Source organism: Bos mutus, chromosome 7 (genome assembly GCF_027580195.1).
Source record: "Bos mutus isolate GX-2022 chromosome 7, NWIPB_WYAK_1.1, whole genome shotgun sequence".
Taxonomy (NCBI): domain Eukaryota; kingdom Metazoa; phylum Chordata; class Mammalia; order Artiodactyla; family Bovidae; genus Bos; species Bos mutus.
Genome location: NC_091623.1, coordinates 100,064,525 through 100,085,966, shown reverse-complemented (window position 1 = coordinate 100,085,966; position 21,442 = coordinate 100,064,525). Strand labels below are relative to the sequence as shown.

Here is a 21,442-nt window from a genome sequence, read left to right as displayed (position 1 = left end):
TGGTTGTGTATGGCTTTTGGGGCACTATATTCAAAACATCTGTAACCACTGTATCCATTCAGTGGGCAGCAATGGTTGGACTTCTCTGTATGATTCTGAAGGAGTGAATGCATGACTTGGCTGGAAAATACTGCACTGTGGTATCTTTCTATGTTTTGTTGCAAAAGAGAACCTCCTGCATTTCAGACTCTGTGGAGCTGTGACAGTCACAGATGGACACACACACACATGCAAACATGCTCTATACTTTGAATGTTGAACTTTAACCTAAGTTGAACTTTTGTGATCCCATTAACACGTGCAGAACAAATTTAACACTATTTTTGTTTTTAAATAATTTGGCTCATGACATCTTAGATCTTCTCTGGAAAAAGGCAAGATTTAAATAGTGAATGAGTGAATAAGTGTGTGTATGTGTGTGTGTGTGTGTGTGTATTTGCTTTTGATTTTTGGTTTTCCTTGTTTTCAAATCTCATTGGCTCTCTGCTTGGAGCATTTTTAAATTGATTGGCTGGTTCAAATTGTGTTTGAAAACAGTTTTGGCATGGTCTATAGACCTGGTGTGTCTTCTGGGTTAGTGTTTGGGCGTGCCACCAAGCTGCTTTGGCTGGATGACAGTTTAAACACAGCCAAACAGCTGGTCCTGCCAGGGGAGACACTGGTGAGAAGATTCCACAGAAACAATGGCTTGGCCTGGGTACCCCTGCTCCCACAGGGGCATCTGAGGGTCCAAGGAGACCAGTGGATTCAGGGGAGCCAGCACTGACCCTCATTCACCTCTGTGTTCTTTTCCCTTTTCACCTCAGAGCTGTAGATGGTTCTGACTTTCAGTCGTTGGGAACTGCTGCTTCTGCAAGCAGAGTTAGTGCAACAGAGAGCATAGATTGGACTTTCTCATCAGCCCCACCTCATGTTTCAGGTGGAAGCTTTTCCCTACATGCGGGAAGGTAGGGGAGTGTGAGGTCATCTTTTAGATACTGCCATCTCTGCTCCTGTTTGGTTTCATTTGTCAGCCTCCTCTGAGGGCAAAGGAACATCAAGAGTGAGGTAAGTGGAAGCAGAATCATTGGAACGTAATGAAAAACGTTCTAGTTACTTAAACAGTGAGAATAGTTATCACAAAAGAACAAAGTGATATCATCACAGGGCTGTTGTCATGAATTGAGATGCTATAAGTAAAGCATGGCAGTTGTGTCCAGCCCATTGGATGACCTCCATAAATAATAGTTATGATTATTATTTAACTCCTTCCACAGTAACTGGCTACTAGTGGGCCTCAGTAGATGTTTGCTGAGGGAATTAAGGATGGAACTGGCTGCTTTAGAGGGAGGAAACTAGAGATGTCCAAGCTGAAAATATATATTACCGAGTTATGGTATTGATACTCCCAATCAAATATCAAAATAAAAAATGGAAGTGAGTTTGGAGGCAGCACTTTAAATCTGTCACCCATTAGCCTAGTTGTCCTTTAAGGTAAAGTGGCTTCAACTGGCCAGACAAGGATGACTTTGCATGTACTCTCCTCTTTCTGCATGACTGAGGTTGAAGTGAGCATATGCCTCAAATTAAGCCATCATGCCTTCAGATGCTAGAGTTTTGCAGCAGCTCTTTGATAGGGCAATAGTTGGGGGCAGTGAAGCAGGTGGGTATCCCCTTTCTCACACGTGCTTTCCTGGGTTTTTGAGGTTTGATGTGATGTTCCAAGGAGCCTGTTCCTAACTTAGTGGAATATTAAGGAGTTAAGGTCTCTGAGTCATGTCTTCTGATAAGGGTTTCTGTTTCTCTTTTCCTGACCTAACAGTGTGATGAAAGTAAGCTGCCAGAACTCAACACTTGACTCAGGTTGACTGGATTAGAGGGAGATAACATATAGGACATTACTCAGATAATGGAGAGAATAAAATCCATGTGAAAGTCTCTTTCTGAGCCACAGTTGGTCTCACTCCAGGACTCCAGGAGTTGGTGATGGACTGGGAGGCCTGGTGTGCTGCGGTTCATGGGGTCACAAAGAGTCGGACATGACTGAGCAACTGAACTGAACTGAACTAAAGTGGCATGGATTATATTTTGTGGTCAGCAAAATCTTTTCAAGTTCCCCAGTCAAGTGGTCTTTACATTCAAAAGGTAGCTAGGGAGCCATGATTCCAAAGAGGAAAAGGCCTCAGTTAGAGGTAATTGTATGACAGGCCCGTTGTGGAGGGGGCGTCACAAGAAGCATAAGATGTCACAAAAGATGCTAATGGCTAACAGACAGCTTACTGTGTGCCAGGCAGCATGCTCAGTCCTTCACGTGGATTGTCTCTGTCAATCGTCTGAGCAGCCCTGTGGCAGGTGTGTGATGGTACGTGGATTGTCTCTGTCAATCGTCTGAGCAGCCCTGTGGCAGGTGTGTGGTGGTACGTGGATTGTCTCTGTCAATCGTCTGAGCAGCCCTGTGGCAGGTGTGTGGTGGTACGTGGATTGTTTCTGCCAATCGTCTGAGCAGCCCTGTGGCAGGTGTGTGGTGGTATTAATAGATGCTCGTGGTTTGTGGTCCCAGGCAGCACTCATACTCTGCTCACGAGTCCTGGTTTCTCTCTGGAAGCTATATTCCTCTCTGTTTCTGGTCTTGTTGGAATGGTAAATCAGCTGTCTCCCTCTCTCACTGTGGTACCCGAGGTTCCTTCAAATCACACTGTGAAGGCAAGGGAAAGTCCAGTTGGAATTTCCCTCTTCTAGAACTTGGAATCCTGAGCTTATCACTTGAGAGCAGAATTCCTAGGACTGGATGATAGCTCCATTTCCTGGCGGAGATTGCCAGGGAACTTCTGTTCCTGCTCTGAGGTTGTCTCGAGCCTTCTCTTATCTTCCCTTTTGTGAGCAGCCCCACACCCTCCAGTGAATGTGAGTGGTCTTGAGTTCCAGTCTGTTTGCCTCTAGAGCCCAGGAATTTAACCGTTAAGCAGTATTGGAGAGAAACTCTCTGTTTCCTTGAAGGCCAGAGGTTCTAAGAGGCTCTGATTCTTAAAGTCTGAGAATGTACAATTCTAAAATATGATTAATGCCTCTTCTGTTCTTTTGGAGCTGGTCAGTGTTCACACCTGTAGGTCCTCCTCCCAAGTTAGCTGTTGGTCTGAGCTGTCTGCTGAGTTAGCAGCAGAGTGGGTGTGTAAGGGCTTTTAGACTCTAGCACAGCTGACAGAACACATCCCTTTACTCATTCTGGCTCCTGCCCACAGGCTCCTTGTAGTTGGCGCTGCCTTCCTGATCTGCCTGCTTGTTCACAGACCTGGGGTTTATGATCCTTGTAGGATAAATCTGCAGGCCACACGGGAAAAATCTGAACTTGAGCAAAAAGGGGAAGAAAACAGCACCTTGGACACTACAGAGTTTCTGCCCTGTTGGCAATCCCCAGAGAGACCTAGGAATGATCTATCCACTAAGCAGCAATGACTGGGATCTCACGGTAGCTTTGAGAAGCACTCCACAACCCATCTGCAGAGTGAAAAACTAGAAATGTTCCACCATATCACCACTGCTGCTGCTGCTGCTAAGTCGCTTCAGTCGTGTCCGACTCTGTGCGATCCCATAGACGGCAGCCCACCAGGCTTCCCCGTCCCTGGGATTCTCCAGGCAAGAACACTGGAGTGGGTTGCCATTTCCTTCTCCAATGCATGAAAATGAAAAGTGAAAGTGAAGTCGCTCAGTCGTGTCCGACCCTCAGTGACCCCCTGGACTGCAGCCCACCAGGCTCCTCCGTCCACGGGATTTTCCAGGCAAAAGTACTATCACCACTAAGTAGATATAAACAGATATTCATTTTAAGTGGTCATTCATTTCCTCAATGCTATTCTTCATTCAATGACATAGATAATTTGAATTGTGTGTGAACACAATACATTTTCCCCATATGAGACTCAATAAAATTATTTTAATTTTGGGCAAAAATTTAGCCCAATATTCCCTGAGTTGCCTTTTGCCAAAAAATACTGCTTACCTTTGGGTATCCTATAGGATTCTTCAGTATAGGAGCCTGAGTTTCTCCACGTGATCTAGCTACCGTGGCTAGCTTGGAAATTTTCAAACTTTTTTTTTTAAGCAATGGAATAATTTTCTTCGATCATAGTTTTATGTAGGACTATAATATACAAAACAGGTACGATAGAACTTCTCTCTTGAAGTGACCCCTGACCTGTGGCATCCCCCTTACTTTTCCTACCTGCATCCCTAAGGCAGTTCTGAAGAATCACAGGTGCTGAGGAGCCACTGGAAAACTACTGACCTGATTTGAACCAAAGTGAGCATGGGGCAAGTGGGCATCTGAACAGAATCTGGGCTAGAAAGTTTGCATTGTTCTTTTTCTCTATGTCTCTCTGTCTCTGCCTAGTGCTCCCTTCCTCGTTCCAAGATAAGGCTGAGGGAAACAAGAGAGTGGTTTTGAGAGATGAGAAAGGCAGGCCAGTATATCCTTTAAAGGTGAGATTCCAGGCAGAAGGTGGGAAGATGGAGTGCTGAGCTGGGCGAGAAGAGGCTCCCAGCAAATTCTCAGGATCCCTCAGGTGGACAGAAACTGGAAGAAGGGTAAAGAAGTTAAGAATAGGTGAGGGCAGCAGCTAAAAGACAGCCAAGGACAGGGTGTCACATGCTGAGCTGTCTGCAGCCCAGGGATTTACGTGATTCCCGGGCTTCCTTAGAGTAGGGTCAGACACAGCATAAGGGCGTTTGTACCAGAAGTGGCTGGTTCCTTTTGCTTTGTGTCTGTCCTCCTTGCCTTGCTTCTCGGGGTCTCTAAAGAATATACTCATCATTGGAGCCTCTGAATTTGGGTCAGTGAAAGTCAGAAACTGGCCAAGATTTTATGGTTTGCAAAATACCTTTCTATACATGACCTCATTGCTCCTCTGAGGTATGTTGGGAAGGTGTGTAAGAGGAATGTTACACAGCATCCAACGTCACAGAACACTGCAGATGCCACCCCTATGAGAAAGCAGAGCATAAATGAGGTAGGGAGAGGAAAACAGTACAGACAGGCTAATTGCTGACTCTCCTGTGTACGGCCTCCCACTTAGGCTTGGCCACCGGGCAGGATGGTAGCGGTTATACATTCCATTCCCAATAGGTCAGAATGGCTTTGTGCTAAGTTTCCTGGATCGTGTCACTCAAATGTGTCATGCGTACTTGGTAGTCATAGCACGTTGCTCAAGAAGGATGATCTTCTAAGCCAGAGGTCACACACTGTCTGCACCCGGTGGGTTTTGTTTGGTCTGCATCAGATTTAAAATTTTGAATTAGTTGCCAACACTAAAAAAAATTAGAAAATATAAACATCTGCATTTCTGGCTTTCTTGAAAAACTGGAGGATCTGACTATATTGGTTTTTTTACAACTGCCCTCTTTCCATGAGTCATGTATTCTCCACACCACCCAGAGACCCCACCCAGCCTGCTTACTTCTTTATGTGCCTTGAGTAGGCCCATGCACATTTGAGTTTGAGACCCTTGGCCTAGGTTTGTGTCTTATGTAACTTGGCATAGAGAACAGGGGTTGCAAACTATGGTCTGTGAGCCAAATCTGGCCCTCCACATGTTTTTATAAATGAAGTTTTATTGGGTCATATTGGCTGCTTTCATAGTACTCAGTGCAATGGTTACTTGCTAGAGAGATCATAGGGTCTGCAAATCCTAAAATACTTGCTATCTGGCCTGCAGAGACCCTATCTGATCCCTGATCTAGACCATGTTTTCTAAACAAAAGTTTTCACCTATCAGAGGAATTCTTACCAGTGTTCTAAACTAACTTCACTTTCTCTCTCTCCAGACTTTATTTATAACCTACCAAACTGACAGGGGAATTTGGCGACTGGTTGTTCCCTGGGTCTGAGTTATTAGGAAGTCATGCAATGTCAGTTTTAGTGTCTGGCCATGAGGCAGTTGGCTTCCTTTTATTTTCCCCTCATCTGTCATGGCCTCAGAAGAAGAACAGCACTACCTAGAATCACTGACATCCTGCTTTTCTGCAGACTCTAATTAGCCTTGCAATTATTAATTATGAGAATGTTAGCTTACATGTGTGTAGTGAAAGGGATTAACTCCACAGGATTCCTGCACCTTTTCTCACATTTCCTTCTCAAGACTGTCCTGCAAGGCAGGTCAGTTGCCCACTCAGCAGCTCTTCTTCCTCCCATATTCCTTGCTCTAGAGCCCAGCTCTAGGTAGTGACTGAAAATGCCAGAATCTTGCCTTTTGGCCTTCTACAGTGGCTGAAAGGATCCCACACTCCTGTTCTGGCTAATAACAGACAAGGGAAGTCTTCCTAGAGGCTCTGAAGGAATATTTTCCTTCCTCATAAGAAAGTGACATGTGCAAGAGAGACTTCTATGTCCCTTCTGTTCTGTTTGTGGGTGTGGCTCTGTGAAGATGTGATGCTTGGAGCTGCCGTAGCCACCTCTGGATATGAAGAGAGGTGTCAGTGATATGTGGAAGATGTTGGGAAGAAGAATGAGACAATCCTGAGTTCCTGGGAACATCCTTGAGCCTGGAGTCATTGTCTTCCAGATGGTTCTCATTGTGAGAGATACTAACAAAAGCTTCTTGTTAAAGCCACTTTGGGTCAGATACTCTTATTATATAGGCCAAAGTATCTTAATTTGAATGATCAGCTATTACCTCTAGTTTACATAATTTTTTGAAAGTAGCTAATATATATTTAGTTGTTCCTATGTGTTAGGTATTATTTTGAGTTCTAAATAGTGGCTCATTTAGTCTTTATAATGACACTAGAAAATAGGTATTATTCCACATGATATCACTTGTATCTGGAACCTAAAATATGGCACGATTGAACCTATGTACAAAACAGAAACTGACTCACAGACACAGAGGACAGACTTGTGGTTGCCAGCGGCGGCAGGGAGGGGGTGGAGGTTTGGGGTTGGTAGAGGCAACTATTACATTTAGAATGGGTGAACAGCAAGATCCTGATGTATAGCACAGGAAACTATATTCAATGTCCTATGATAAACCGTAATGGAAAAGAATAAGAAAAGATTATATATGTATAACTGAGTCACTTTTGCTGTACAGCAGAGTAAATCAACTAGACTTCAATTTTAAAAAGTACATATTATTATCCCAGTTTTATAGAGCAAAAAATGACACTTAATAAATGCTAATACTGCATGAGGTCACATACCTGGTAAGAGACAGAGCTGGGAATTAACCCAGTCTGGCTCTGGAGCCCATGGGCTTAATACTCTACTGTGCTCTCTCTCTGCACAGAAGAAAAGAAAACGGTCTGCTATCTCACAGCATCTGGTATATCCCTTCTTGGGTCAGACACTGCAACAGACCTTATACTTGTCCATCCTTATCAGACAGTGAGTGCTCCATCACTCTCCATCCTCATCACTTATTACAGCCTGGATCTTAGTGAGTGCTCAATCCTTGGACTGGATTCAAACCCCTTTGCTGCTCACCTGCTGCTCTTTGTTTCCCCTCTCAGCTGTAGGCATCAAACCATTGCCAGCCTAGAAAAGTGCAGGAAGGTACCCTGTGTCCTGTATCCTAATGAGGGACATTTCATGGTGGCCATGGATACATGGATTCTGGGCTTGAAGCCAGGCAGAATCAAGTTCAGTTATGGCTCTGCAACCTCTAGCTGTGTCACCATAGGAGAATCCTTTCCCCTCTCTGAACCTCAGTGTCCTTTCTTTTAAATGGAGTAACAATGACCTTCCACTGTGGTTGTTTTGATTATTAAAATGATAGAGGTATAAAATGCTTAACAAAATACCTGGCATCAAGTAATTACCCAGTTAATGGTAGATACTATTATTAGTAAGGTTGCTTTTTTATTCTTTTTTTAAAAGTCATTTTATAAGAGCTGTCTTTTAAAAAAAAATCGACTTGTTTCTTGGGTGTGCTGGATCTTCTTTGCTGTACGTGGACTTTGGACAGCTGTGGTGAGAGGGGCCTACTCTCTATCGTGCTGCACAGGCTTCTCATCGTGGCTTCTCTTGTTGGGGAGCACAGGCTCTATACTGAGCGGGCTTCAGCAGTTGTGGCGTCCAGGCTTAGCTGCCCCATGGCACATGGGATCTTTCCAGACCAGGAATCAAACCTGTGTCCCCTGCATTGGTAGGCAGATTCTTAACCACTGGACCCCCAGGGAAGTCCTGCCTTTTTATTCTTATTATCACTATGAGGCTGTTTGTGGAACAACATGTCTGTATGAGGTGAACCTGAAACCCTGGGAGTAAAGGAGGGGGCTCACTCTGGTGCTGACATAGAAGTCAGGAGAGCAGGATGCTAGCCCGGTTTGGGGATATCAGGGCCTTCCCTTTCTCTCTCTGGGCTTAGGTTTTCCCGCCTGTCAAATGCATGTATTTGCTGAGATGACCTCTAAGGACCTTTCCCAGGTCAGATAGGACACACTGTAAATTGCACCAAACACATCGGCCTGCTTTCTCTCCAGGACTCTGCACAGCTCAGGAGCTGTTACCGTCTCTGAGAGTCCTGATTCAGTCTTCTCCAAAATCAGCCAAGGTTGTATATGGGTTTCCAACCCATCAGCCACCAGCATGACCCAGTGCCTGGCACAAGGTACATGGTTAACAATTCTGAGTTGGATGAATGAACTCCATTGAGTGGATGAGTGGCACCTATGACCCCTGAAGTTTGGGCCAGTTTGGTTTCTTGTAGTATAAATATTTAGAATATAACCATTATTATGGTTTTTGGCAAGGGTGAATCACTTAGTCATGGTCATGGCCTTGAACTGAACCAAACTGTGAGCCAGCATAAGAATAAACTGCATTCAACCACTGACCTCAGAGCCAAAAGGAAACTGACTTTCTGTTGACCCATGAGCCAGGTTTGGTTTTGCAAGGAAAAAAAAAAATTATGAACAATCCAATACTTAGCAAACCCTGTTTCCTTCCTTGAATTTTCTTCTAAACCCTCAAATTGGGACAAAATTAGACCCTAAATAATCCCTGCTTATATTATTGCACAATATACTCAAATAATAATAATGTTACCCAACACTTGCAGGGCAATTAGTTTGTACTAAGTGCATTATCTCATTTAGTCCTGAAACCTATAAAGTAGGTCCTATTTTTATTCCTCTTTTACAAGTGAGGAAAATTTGACAGCTAAGTAACTTTTGCTAAGGTCACATGGCTATTAGGAGGCATGGTGGACATTCAGTAGAGGTCCAGTGGATTCCTCGGCATCAGTGACAGTACATTTAATGAGCATATGCTAGGAGGCAGTCACCGGGTTGAGCATTTTGCATGCATATGCTCAGCTAATCCCTACAGTAATGCTGTCTGCAGTGCAGTATTAGCTCCATTTTAGTGATGAAGAAGCAGAGCTTTTGGGAGATACGTAACCATCCTATAATTTGTGTGTGGTGGAGCCAAGTTATCTTTGGACAATGGCAGAGTTCAGAAAACTCAAGGGTAATAAAGAGGGAGAGATGTTTCCAAAGGCATCATGAATCAGTGATTGAACTGGGTCTGGGTTTCATTGAAGACATTTTCCAGTCATTGCTGGGAGGGTGTTGTTCAGTAACAGTGGGAGGGGACCTGCTATATCGCCAATCCACCATGTCCCCTGCCCTCACGACAGGAAAGAGAGTTCAGTGGAATAGGGCACGTGCTTTGGAGTCAGACCTGTGTTCACATCACAGCTCCCAAACTAACTTGCTGGATGACCTTAGGAATAACATTTCCTCTCTCTAAATCTCTGTTTCCTCTTCTACAAAATGGAGCAATAGCCAGGCCTGCTTCTGAGGTTGCAGAAGGAGTAAATTAGAAAAGGAACACAAAGCGTGTGGCACCGAGACCATCACACAGGTAACGTAGATTAGCTGTTGTTATTGTCATTGAAATGATCCACAGCTGAAAGAGGTTTGAGAGCCTCCGTTCCACACGGAGAAGCACTGAAATCTGCTTCACAAGGATGATTTCTCATGGTGGAAAAGAGGCCCAGAAGCTGAAGAGTGTCTTACTCTCTAAGAGACACATATGTGTTTGGGACATACACACACACACACACACACATATGCACCTGCATGCCTTCACACCTGGACACACTTATCCTTATGGCATATGTGTGCACACATTTGTGCATGCATGCACATACATACATGTATACACACAATATGTGGGCCTTTGTGGTGGCTCAGAGGTAAAGAATCTGTCTGCAAAGCAGGAGATGCAAGTTCGATCCCTGGGTGGGGAAGATGCCCTGGAGAAGGAAATGGCAACCCATTCCTGTATTCTTGCCTAGGAAATCCCATGGACAGAAGAGCCTGGTGGGCTACAGTTCATGGTGTCACAAAAGACTGAAATGTGACTTAGCGACTAAACAACAGTGAACACAAAAAACATATATGGCACATATATGCTCACACACACACATACTACACCTATGGTTGTACATGCTTATACATGTTTGCATGTACCCAAATGTGTGCATGCCCATACTCACAGGTACACACACTCTCACCCTACTTTGCCTACTTAACACCTACTCCTTTAGCTTTCAACCCAAAGGTCACAGCCATGGGGCAGCTGCCCTGACCTACCAGGTGAGGCTGGGGCACTCAGGCTGTGTTCTTAGCACTGTGCATTTTTCCTCTTCAGTTTGCATCTTAATTGTCATTGAACAATTGTGTAATAAGTTGCTTAATTCTGGATTTCTTACCAGAAGTTTGTTCTGCAGAGGGGAGGGACAAAGTCTGACTATTTTCCACTGGTGGAAAGCTGCTAACATAGCCTAGCTCATAGTAGGCTTTCAACAGATACACACCCTTGATTGAACAGGACCATCAGATTCCATTTTGCATGCAAGCTGGAGGATAGCTGATTCACTGTGGGCCACCTTGTGTGAGTTTTGGGCTTTGGGTCCATGATGGTTTGTAGGCTCACCCAGTGAAACCCAAGCCTCAGAATGCTGTGGAAGCTGGTTAGGAAGAAAATTCACCTTTCAAATGTGTTCTGAGTCACCAGGCAAACAAGTGTCGGCGGTGGATGGAATGCTAAGAAGTCTGAAAGGTAGACTTGCTACTTAGTACTTGTAGTACTAAGTACTACTTACTTACATTACTAAGTACTACTTAGTAATGCACTTAGTACTTGCTACTTCTCGCTCTGTTTTCCCTGGGAGGTGAGGGGACACCAGCAGCTGCCACAAGTAATAAGGTTGATGAATCACTGCCTGGGCTGGGTCAGAGCTGTTTTCTTTCTCTCAGGCTAGACGATAGCAGTGAACAGGCCCAAATGGACATAAAGAGGGCAGAGGATGATGGAAATGAAGAACGTAGAGCTGGGAGGTTTGAGTAATTTATTTTCCTTCCTTTATTTATTAAAGGAATAGTTCTGGGCACCTTCTAAGTGCCAGGCACTTGGGCCAGTTGCTGGAAATTGGAGAATTAGGAGAAAATGAGATCTATGTGGTCTTTGGCCTCCGGGTATTCAAGCCTACTTGAGAGATGGAAAGGACAACAGGCAATTAGAATGCAGTGTGATCAGTGCTCCATTGGGGAAGTTTGATAGAGGGGAGCTCCAGGGAGAACGGGGATGGCTTCTGTAGAGGGAGATCTCCGAGCTAAGACCTGGAGAAGGACCACAGTTATCCAGGCTGGGAGAAGAGGAAAGAGTAGTGTGAGTGGAGAGAAGTGTTTGCGGGCAGGCCCCAAAGGGAGAGAGGGCACACGGTACACCAAGAGAGATGGCAGGAACTCAGTGCAGCAATAGCTGGTCGGTCCTGCTGTGTGGGCCTGGGGGCAAGGTCCACGGGATGCAGAGTTCATCCGTGTGGACTCGGAAGCCCCTGCCCCCAGGGTGTGGCAGATGTATCCTAGGACTGAAGTACTGATAGGCTGGGAGAAGACCATTCTGGGGACAAGAGGAGTCCATCAAAGGGGACCAGAGCACCGGGGCAGGGATCTCCTGCAGACCTGAGGATTCAGGGTGTGGGGGAAGGAGCTTTGCCTTCCACTGGCTACGTGACTGACCATCCTCTGGGCCCGTTTTCTCACCTGTCACCAGGGAGGCCTAGGTGACCTTTCAAGTACCTTCCAGCGGCTACTGCCTAAGCTTTCATTAGGCTGAATGAGCTGTGTGCTACACCCCCCAGCCCCCACAGCCACTCTCTGCCTCGCCTCCCATCCCCACAGCTCTTTCTACCCTTCAGTGTCTACCCTGGCCCCCTGGGCCTCATATTCTCTATCACTACTCAGAAGCTGTGTCTTACAGGCAACTCACATCACATCTCTGGGCTTCAGTTTCCACACTAACGGGAAGTGATGGGGGTGATAATACCACCTACTTTTTCCTCCTCATCTGGTGCCTTTCTACATCCAGGCCACCTGGCCTTCTCTCTCCAGCTATTTCTTGCCTGGAATTCTTTGCCTCTTTCTCCCCCAGCCTCCACCCCCTCACTTTTGTCATGCTAATTCTTCCTTCTCTTTCAAATAGAAGCTTAAGCAAGATTCCTTCACAGAAGCCTTCCTTAAGGGGGTCTATCGCTTGCTGTATTCCACTTTAACACTGTATACTTCCTTCTTAACACTCATCACAGCGGTCCTTTACCCAGTTGTGTGTGATAACTATTTCCCTTTCTGAGGTACAAGCAGGGGCAGGGAATATATCCGACACCTGTCCTGGGTGTATAGTAGGCCCTGGGTGTGAATTGTTCAGTGGATAAATGAATATCCTGATGGATTTAATATATTTCATACATATGTAAGTTATTAATTATACTCAGCCAGGCCTACAAACTGGCTGAGTATAATAAACTCAGTTTTCCAAAAAAACCCCCCCAAAACAAAAACAAACCACAAGTTTAGTAACATGTTCTAGCCACTAGAGGGCGGTGTGAAACCATAACGCTGGTGGGGTGGGGGCCTCAGGGTCCCCAGCCCTTTTATGAGTTGGAATGGGGCTTCTAAGGTGGCATTAGTGGTAAAGAATTGGCCTGCCAATGCAGAAGATGTAAGAGATGAGGGTTCGATACCTGGGTTGGGAAGATCCCCGGGAGAAAGGCATGGCAACCCACACTAGTATTCTTGCCTGGAGAGTGTTATGGACAGAAGAGCCTGGTGGGGTACAGTCCATAGGATTGCGAAGAGTTGACATGACTGAAGTGACTTAGCACACATGCATGCATAATGTTCAGCACTTTGTGTTCTATCCATATCCTGGATTCATTACATAAAATTCAAAATATACATAGACCATTACGAGTTGGAAGGCTTGTCAAAGCCTGTTCGGTCCAATCCTGGACACTGAGGCCTGAGGGAGAGTGAGGTTCCCCTGCCTTCACTGGCCCTATGGCACAGACTTGTTCCTGGTTGTGGGCAAACCCCCCTCTTTTCAGTATTCCTATTTTCTATTATGTGGGAGACATCATTGTAAATCCTATCTGTCCAACCATCCAATACATATTTATTGACCTTCCACTACGTGCTGAGCACTGTTAGGTGCTAGAAGCTCTGGTGTACCAAACAGGTCCCTGTCTCATGGAGAGCACTGTCTAGTTGGAAGGAGGGGCACTGAGAAATCATATATCATTACAAACTGATTAGTGCGATGGAAAAAGTCAGAGCCTGTTTGCTGCTGCTGCTGCTGCTAAGTCACTTCAGTCGTGTCCGACTCTGTGCTACCCCATAGACCGCAGCCCACCAGGCTCCCCCGTCCCTGGGATTCTCCAGGCAAGAACACTGGAGTGGGTTGCCACTTCCTTCTCCAGTGCAAGAAAGTGAAAAGTGAAAGTGAAGTCGCTCAGTCGTGTCTGACTCCTAGCGACCCCATGGACTGTAGCCTACCAGGCTCCTCCATCCATGGGATTTTCCAGGCAAAAGTACTGGAGTGGGGTGACATTGCCTTCTCCACAGAGCCCATTTAGGGCTACCTAATTCTTTCTTGAGCTCATTCTTGAAGGAACGGTCATATAGCAGAAATCCAGAGGTTAAGCAGCCACTGGCAGAGGGATCAGAAGACCAGGCTTTTGTGCACAGGTCCATCTGAGCTGCCAGGTGCTATTGGGCAAGTCCTTTCCCCTCTTTGTCTTCTGTTTTTCCATCTGTATAATTATAGAAGCATTTCAAGCCTAAAACTTTTGATTAGGAGGGGCTTGTACCTTAAATACTTGGGGTGCCTTCTCAGTCCAGGAGCCTGAACTTTTGGAGTTCAAATTATATCCTCAATATACATAGGGATCTCACTTTAAAGAGTCAACCATTTGTGATGTGAATTTTCACTCCAGTGGAGTTTTTTTCATGTGTTAATTTCTGTAAGTGAGGATCACACCTATTGATGTCTCAGAGACTAACTTGCTGTTTAGTCACTCAGGCATGTCCGACTCTGTGACCCCATGGACTGCAGATCACCAGGCCTCCCTGTCCTTCACCATCTCCCAGACTAATTAATTAAAAACACCAAGAATTTAGCTTTGCAGAAGGTTTTCAGTCTGAATTGCCAGAAGGTGGGCAGGTGGGAAAGACTTGTAGCAGGAGGCAAAAAGGATTAAATTTCAAAACCTAGAGTTAAGCTCCTCCAGGTTAAAGCATTTATTTATTGTTAAATTTTTAATCACTGTCCATCTGGGACAGGTGAGCCCTGGCTCAGGGTCTCTTGAATACAGCTAAGAACCTGATGCCCTTGAGTTTGCTGTTGCTGAGGAGGCTACAGTTCCATGGCTCTGCCTCGGGCAACCATTCCTATTCCCTGTGGGATCTGGGAAGCTCTGACCCTCTTATTCTGGGCTGAAGAAGGGCACATGCAGGCATGTCTTTCATCATGCAAATATCTTGGCTCTTGATAAGGGATATTTTAATCAGAATATTTATCTCTTTGACCTGCTGCTCCAGGACCTGGCTTGTCCATTAAATTTCTGAAATTTGTGGGGCAGTTGCAGCAGGTGGTAGGCTGGCCTGGAGCAGAGCTGAGGGCAGTAGTTCTCAGGGATGGGGCCACCTCCATGTGGTTGCCTCACCTGAGAGTTTGTGAGCATAGAGGATGAATAATGGAGATGGTGACCCAGTCAGCTTTTGCCTGTCCCAGGATGGCCAGAAATCTCTAAGGAAGAGACAGGGAGGTGATGAGGGCCAAGACAATGTAAAGGACCACAGAGGTGGCAGGTCTGTTTAAGCTGATGTCTACTTTGGGTCACGCCGAATCAGCAGTCCAGGTTGTTGGATCAGAGAAAATGGTCAGTTGGATTTAGGGCCCAAAGACCTATAATTTGCACTGAGGCAGAGGGAGGAGATGGCATCTGGAGGACCCGGGAAGATGAAATGAAAATGGCATGAACAGGAGATCAGTATTAATGGGAACCAGGACCCATGGAAGGGAAAAAGGGAAAAGAGGTTTTCAAATGCTAGACAGAGAGACATGTTTAAGAGTAAACATAATTCTTCACATGGGTTTGCTTACCCGTACACCTCATGCATACTTCACATGCACAATATTGTCCACTGTCTCTGCTTGGGTCCCCAACTAGTGCTGTAGGACAGGTTGGGCATTTCCATACTACCAATGAGGAGAACTGCAGCCCAGAGATACCTGCTTAGTGGCCTAGCCAGAAGAAATCCTGGGTCTTTGCATTCTTTGCCCAGGGCCATTCTGTTAGTAGTTTCCTGAGTTTAGCCTTGTCCAACTGATGCAATGCAGGGAGTAATTGTGTAAGAAAGATGAAGCTGACCTACCCTTTCAGATGCTCTCTCCTTGAGTTCCCACCATGGAATTCTGTTTAGAAGCCACCAGGAACTCTGTTTAGAGCACACCAGGCTCCTCTGTCCTCTACTATCTTCCAGAGTTTGAATTGCCCTCTGCTCTTCCCCAGTAGCATATTGGACACTTTATTCTCACTTTACAGATGAAGAAATTAAGAGAGAGACTATGTGTGTGGTCCAAGAACACAACCAGTAAGTGGTAGAACAGGGACTTGAACTTGAGTCTGCATGACTTGAGGCCCCATTGCTTTGTGGGACAGACTCAGAGCCACTCTCACTCCTTGGTGAGGGAGGGGCACTCGCTGGCTTCCTGCAACACGATGAGGGCAACAAACTTTAATCTGGTGATGCTTGTAGGAAGGATCAGAAAGGGAGAGAAAGGAAGAGAGACAGCTCAGAAGGAAATTGACAGTTAAAGAAGAGATAAGACATGTGCTGCTGTGTCCTCTCAGGAATCAATCACATTCAGCTGGTCACAAGACGAGCAGCCTCTGGAGGGGAGCAGATGGTCAGCCTGGAGCCTGGAGGAGGAGTGACCATGGCGCCTAGTACCAGAACTGTACTACCTGGGGTGAGAGCATAGGGCCTCAAGTCATGCAGACTCAAGTTCAAGTCCCTGTTCTGGCACTTACTGGTTGTGTTCTTGGACCACATATGTAGCCTCTCTCTTAATTTCTTCATCTGTAAAGTGAGAATAAAGTGTCCAGTATGCTACTGGGGAAGAGCAGAGGGCAATTCAAACTCTGGAAGATAGTAGAGGACAGAGGAGTCTGGTGTGCTGCTGTTCATGGGGTCACAAAGAGTCAGACACTACTAAGCGATTGAACAACAACAAAAAGTGGTAATAATAGTGGTTGTGGAAATTAGGTGAAATCATACAGAAGTACTTGGCACAATAGTAACCACTAAATAACTATCAGCTATGGTCATAAAAGTTGTAATGAATAATGTGAATGGAGTGAATTAGGTTGAATATTGTAGATTACATTGAATAATATAAGCATTTTCCTATCTCCTCCAGTTGACAGATTATTCCCTTGATTTCAACTCTTCTGGGCTACCTTAAGTCTCTTCTGCCTTTCTCACCCAAATTATTTTTAACTTTTTTTTTTTTTTTTTCAGATTCCATTCACTGAAGAAAAAATAAACCTCCTTCGGAGGCTAAAGAAGCTGAGTCTTAGATAAGGTAAGGTAACACTGTTAAGTAAGGTGATACATGTAGCAATGCGCTGCTGCTGCTGCTGCTAAGTCACTTCAGTCGTGTCCGACTCTGTGCTACCCCATAGACGGCAGCCCACCAGGCTCCCCCGTCCCTGGGAATTTCCAGGCAAGAACCCTGGAGTGGGTTGCCATTTCCTTCTCCAATGCATGAAAGTGAAAAGTGAAAGTGAAGTTGCTCAGTCGTGTCCGACCCTCAGCGACCCCATGGACTGCAGCCTACCAGGCTCCGCCGTCCATGGGATTTTCCAGGCAAGAGTACTGGAGTGGGCTTCCATTGCCTTCTCCGTAGCAATGCGCACTAGAGCAAATACCCTCGCCACCACCTTTTAGCAGGGAAGACAGACTTCCGTGAACGACAGAGAAGCACAATGAATGACTCCATAGGGACTGGCAGAGGGAACTAGCCTAATGCAGGGGTTCAGGAAGGCTTCCTTGGGAGTTAGTAGTGCTGCAAGGGATCAAGATTTTTCACTGGCGGAATGCCGGACTCGGGGAAAGCGACCCCCAGAGGGAGTACGAGGAATGCTTTTAGGAATCTGGCATGTGAGAATTTTAAAAATTATAATAATTATGTATTCATTGCAAATTATTAATGCAAAAGACTCTGTTTTACATTTATGAAGTGATAGCATGTTTCCTTCCTTTTAAAATATATAAATACATGTACAGTATTCTTGCCTGAAGAATTCTTGTATGGACAGAGGAGCCTGGTGGGCAACAGTCTATGGGGTGGCAAAGAATCAGATATGACTGGGTGACTAATACTTTCCCTTTTCACTTTCAGAGACCAATAGTTGGCAAACATTAGCTGTGTGATGACAAAAATCATGATTCCAAAAGTCTAATGTCTAAAGTTTGAGAAACTAATTTTGTACCACTTTAGATTTTTTTAGAAGAGAAAACTGAGACTCAGAGATACTAAATGACTTGTTTAATGTCACAGAGTGAGTTGGTGACCAAGCTTAGTCATATGAAAATCTGTGCCACTTCCCCCAAATCCTAAGATAACAGGGAAAGTAATGTATCAGGTTTGAGTTCCAGGAGACGTTTGATGAATGATTCTCGGTTCTTCTGGATAGATTCTTGGATTAGAATTCTTGGATTAGAATCTTGCTGGCACTTTCTTTATTTTATTTTATTTTTTCAAATTAATTTCTTTTTCCAGAATTCATCTATCTCCCAGATTCTCCTCTGTGGTGAGAGGGCCTTGGCTTTAGAAGGAGGATTTGTGACCAAGTCACTTTGTTCTCCTGGCCCCTGAATCATTAGGTTAAGTTCTGTCAGCTGACCTTACCTGGAGCTGGGGAGGGACAGACCCTGAATTTCTGGATGGGGCTGCAGCCAAGCCAGGTCTTGTCCCTGGTGTGTGGTCATGAGTGTAACCTCTTCCTCCCTGGGCTGCCTAGCTGATGGGGCCATTAGGAAGAGAACATGAGGCTAAGTATTTGGAGCTTGAAATGCCTGCCACTGGAGGGGCTGTTATGACCATTCATGCCCTCCCTATCAGTAGCAATGAGGCACATGAGCTGTGACCATCAACCATCCTGGCCAACTGACTCTAGAGCACTACCCAGGGCTGAGCCTGCGCTGATATGCTGACATTTACTCAACAACCAGACTGCTTCCTAGGGACTCCCTGGTGGCTTAGATGGTAAAGAATCTGCCTGCAATACAGGAGACCTGAGTTTGATCCCTGGGTCGGGAAGATCCCCTGGAGAAGGGAATGGCTATCCACTCCAGTATTCTTGCCTGGAGAATTCCATATACAGAGGAGCCTGGTGGGCTACAGTCCATGGGGTCACAAAGAGTCGAACACAATGGAATGACTAACACACGGACTGCTTTCTGAGAGAGAAAACCTACTCTTCATGAAATAGTGTCACAAATAGGATTTCATGTTGATTTTTGTAGTCACCCTCAGAGTAATCATCATCATTACTGTTGTGGTAAGGAGGAAACTAAAGCCGGGACCTGTGAAAAAGGTCTGTCCCAGGTGACTAGGCTGGTGAGTGGTGACCTTGGGCCCAGCCCACGGAATTTCTGGCTGCCAGACAGGAGCTCTTTTTTCAGCACCTCCACTGCCAGCCCCCATCCCTACACTGAGCTCGGGGGGCAGGGGAGAGGGCAAAGGAAGGACCTGAACTTTCAGCAGACTTGCCTGTTCATTTCTGAAGTTGTCATTGATGGAAAACAGGCCTGGAGGGAGGAGAGAATGAGAAGAGCTACCATTAATCTCTAATTAATTTCTAACCAAATTAGGAAAACCAGCTTTTCACATAAGTAGAGACGATTGTGACAGTTGTAGGCTGTATTCTTCGTTAGGAGCTAGATTTCTAGGAAGAATTTGGGCAGTTTGAATTCTTTGCCTCTCATATAGACCTTTCCAGATTTTATCTGCTCATCTGATTATTTCATTATTTTATATATCTCTGGGCTTCCCTGGTGGCTGAGATGGTAAAGAATCTGCCTGCAATGCAGGATACCTGGGTTCAATCCCTGGGTCAGGAAGGTCCCCTGGAGAAGGAAATGGCAACCCACTCCAGTATAGTAGTCAAGCTTCTCCAGAGAAATAGAAGCAGTAATATATACATCATGGATATATATATCTATAGATAAATATTGATTGATTTTAAGGGATTAGCTCATGTGATTGTGGAGGTTGCCAAGTCCAAAATCTTCAGGAGAGGTCAGCAGGATGAAGACCTAGGGAAGAGCTGACGTTGCAACTTGAGTCTGAAGCCTGTCTGGAGGTAGAATTCGCTCTTCCTTAGGGGAAGACCGTCTTTTTCCTTTACATTCTTCAAGTGATTAGATGAGGCCCATCCGCATTATGAGGGGTGGTTAATCTGCTTTACTCGAAGTCAACAGATTTATATGTTAACTTAATCTAGAAATGCCTTCACAGCTGTATCCAGCTGTGTCTGGCCAAATATCTGGGCATTGTGGCTTAGCCAAGTTGACACATAAAACTAACCATCACAGTATATAAACATACAATATGTAGGATAACATAAGCTAATATTTCAGTTCATTTCAGTCGCTGAGTCGTGTCCGACTCTTCGCAACCCCATGAATTGCAGCACACCAGGCCTCCCTGTCCATCACCAACTCCTGGAGTTCACTCAAACTTACGTCTATTGAGTCAGTGATGCCTGCCCCCAATCCCTCCCAGGATCAGAGTCTTCCAATGAGTCAACTTTTTGCATGAGGTGGCCGAAGTATTGGAGTTTCAGCTTTAGCATCAGCCCTTCCAAAGAACACCCAGGACTGATCTCCTTTAGAATGGGCTGGTTGGATCTCCTTGCAGTCCAAGGGACTCTCAAGAGTCTTCTCCAACACCACAGTTCAAAAGCATCAATTCTTCGGCACTCAGCTTTCTTCACAGTCCAACTCTCACATCCATACGTGACTACTGGAAAAACCATAGCCTTGACTAGATGGACCTTTGTTGGCAAAGTAATGTCTCTGCTTTTGAATATGCTGTCTAGGTTGGTGATAACTTTCCTTCCAAGGAGTAAGCGTCTTTTAATTTCATGGCTGAAGTCACCATCTGCAGTGATTTTGGAGCCCCCCAAAATAAAGTCTGACACTGTTTCCACTGTTTCCCCATCTATTTCCCATGAAATGGTGGGACCAGATGCCATGATCTTCGTTTTCTGAATGTTGAGCTTTAAGCCAACTTTTTCACTCTCCTCTTTCACTTTCATCAAGAGGCTTTTGAGTTCCTCTTCACTTTCTGCCATAAGGGTGGTGTCATCTGCATATCTGAAGTTATTTGATATTTCTCCCGGCAATCTTGATTCCAGCTTGTGCTTCTTCCAGCCCAGTGTTTCTCATGATGTACTCTGCATACAAGTTAAATAAGCAGGGTGACAATATACAGCCTTGACGAACTCCTTTTCCTATTTGGAACCAGTCTGTTGTTCCATGTCCAGTTCTAACTGTGGCTTCCTGACCTGCATATAGGTTTCTCAAGAGGCAGGTCAGGTGGTCTGGTATTCCCATCTCTTTCAGAATTTTCCACAGTTTATTGTGATCCACACAGTCAAAGGCTTTGGCATAGTCAATAAAGCAGAAATAGATGTTTTTCTGGAACTCTCTTCCTTTTTCCATGATCCAGCAGATGTTGGCAATTTGATCTCTGGTTCCTCTGCCTTTTCTAAAACCAGCTTGAACATCAGGAAGTTCACAGTTCACATATTGCTGAAGCCTGGCTTGGAGAATTTTGAGCATTACTTTACTAGTGTGTGAGATGAGTGCAATTGTGCAGTAGTTTGAGCATTCTTTGGCATTGCCTTTCTTTGGGATTGGAATGAAAACTGACCTTTTCCAGTCCTGTGGCCACTGCTGAGTTTTCCAAATTTGCTGGCATATTGAGTGCAGCACTTTCACAGCATCATCTTTCAGAATTTGAAATAGCTCAACTGGAATTCCATCACCTCCACTAGCTTTGTTTGTAGTGATGCTTCCTAAGGCCCACTTGACTTCACATTCCAGGATG

The 21,442-nt window shown here is 45.2% G+C and overlaps 1 long non-coding RNA gene across 1 annotated transcript in view; it reads left to right on the top strand.

The window, feature by feature from the left end:
* Window positions 1–21,442, top strand: part of LOC138988653 (uncharacterized) — a 64,200-nt gene that overhangs the window by 28,460 nt on the left and 14,298 nt on the right. Inside the window, exon 2 of the long non-coding RNA XR_011464926.1 lies at window positions 16,843–16,906. This is a non-coding gene — a long non-coding RNA (uncharacterized lncRNA). The remainder of the gene's footprint in view (window positions 1–16,842; window positions 16,907–21,442) is intronic.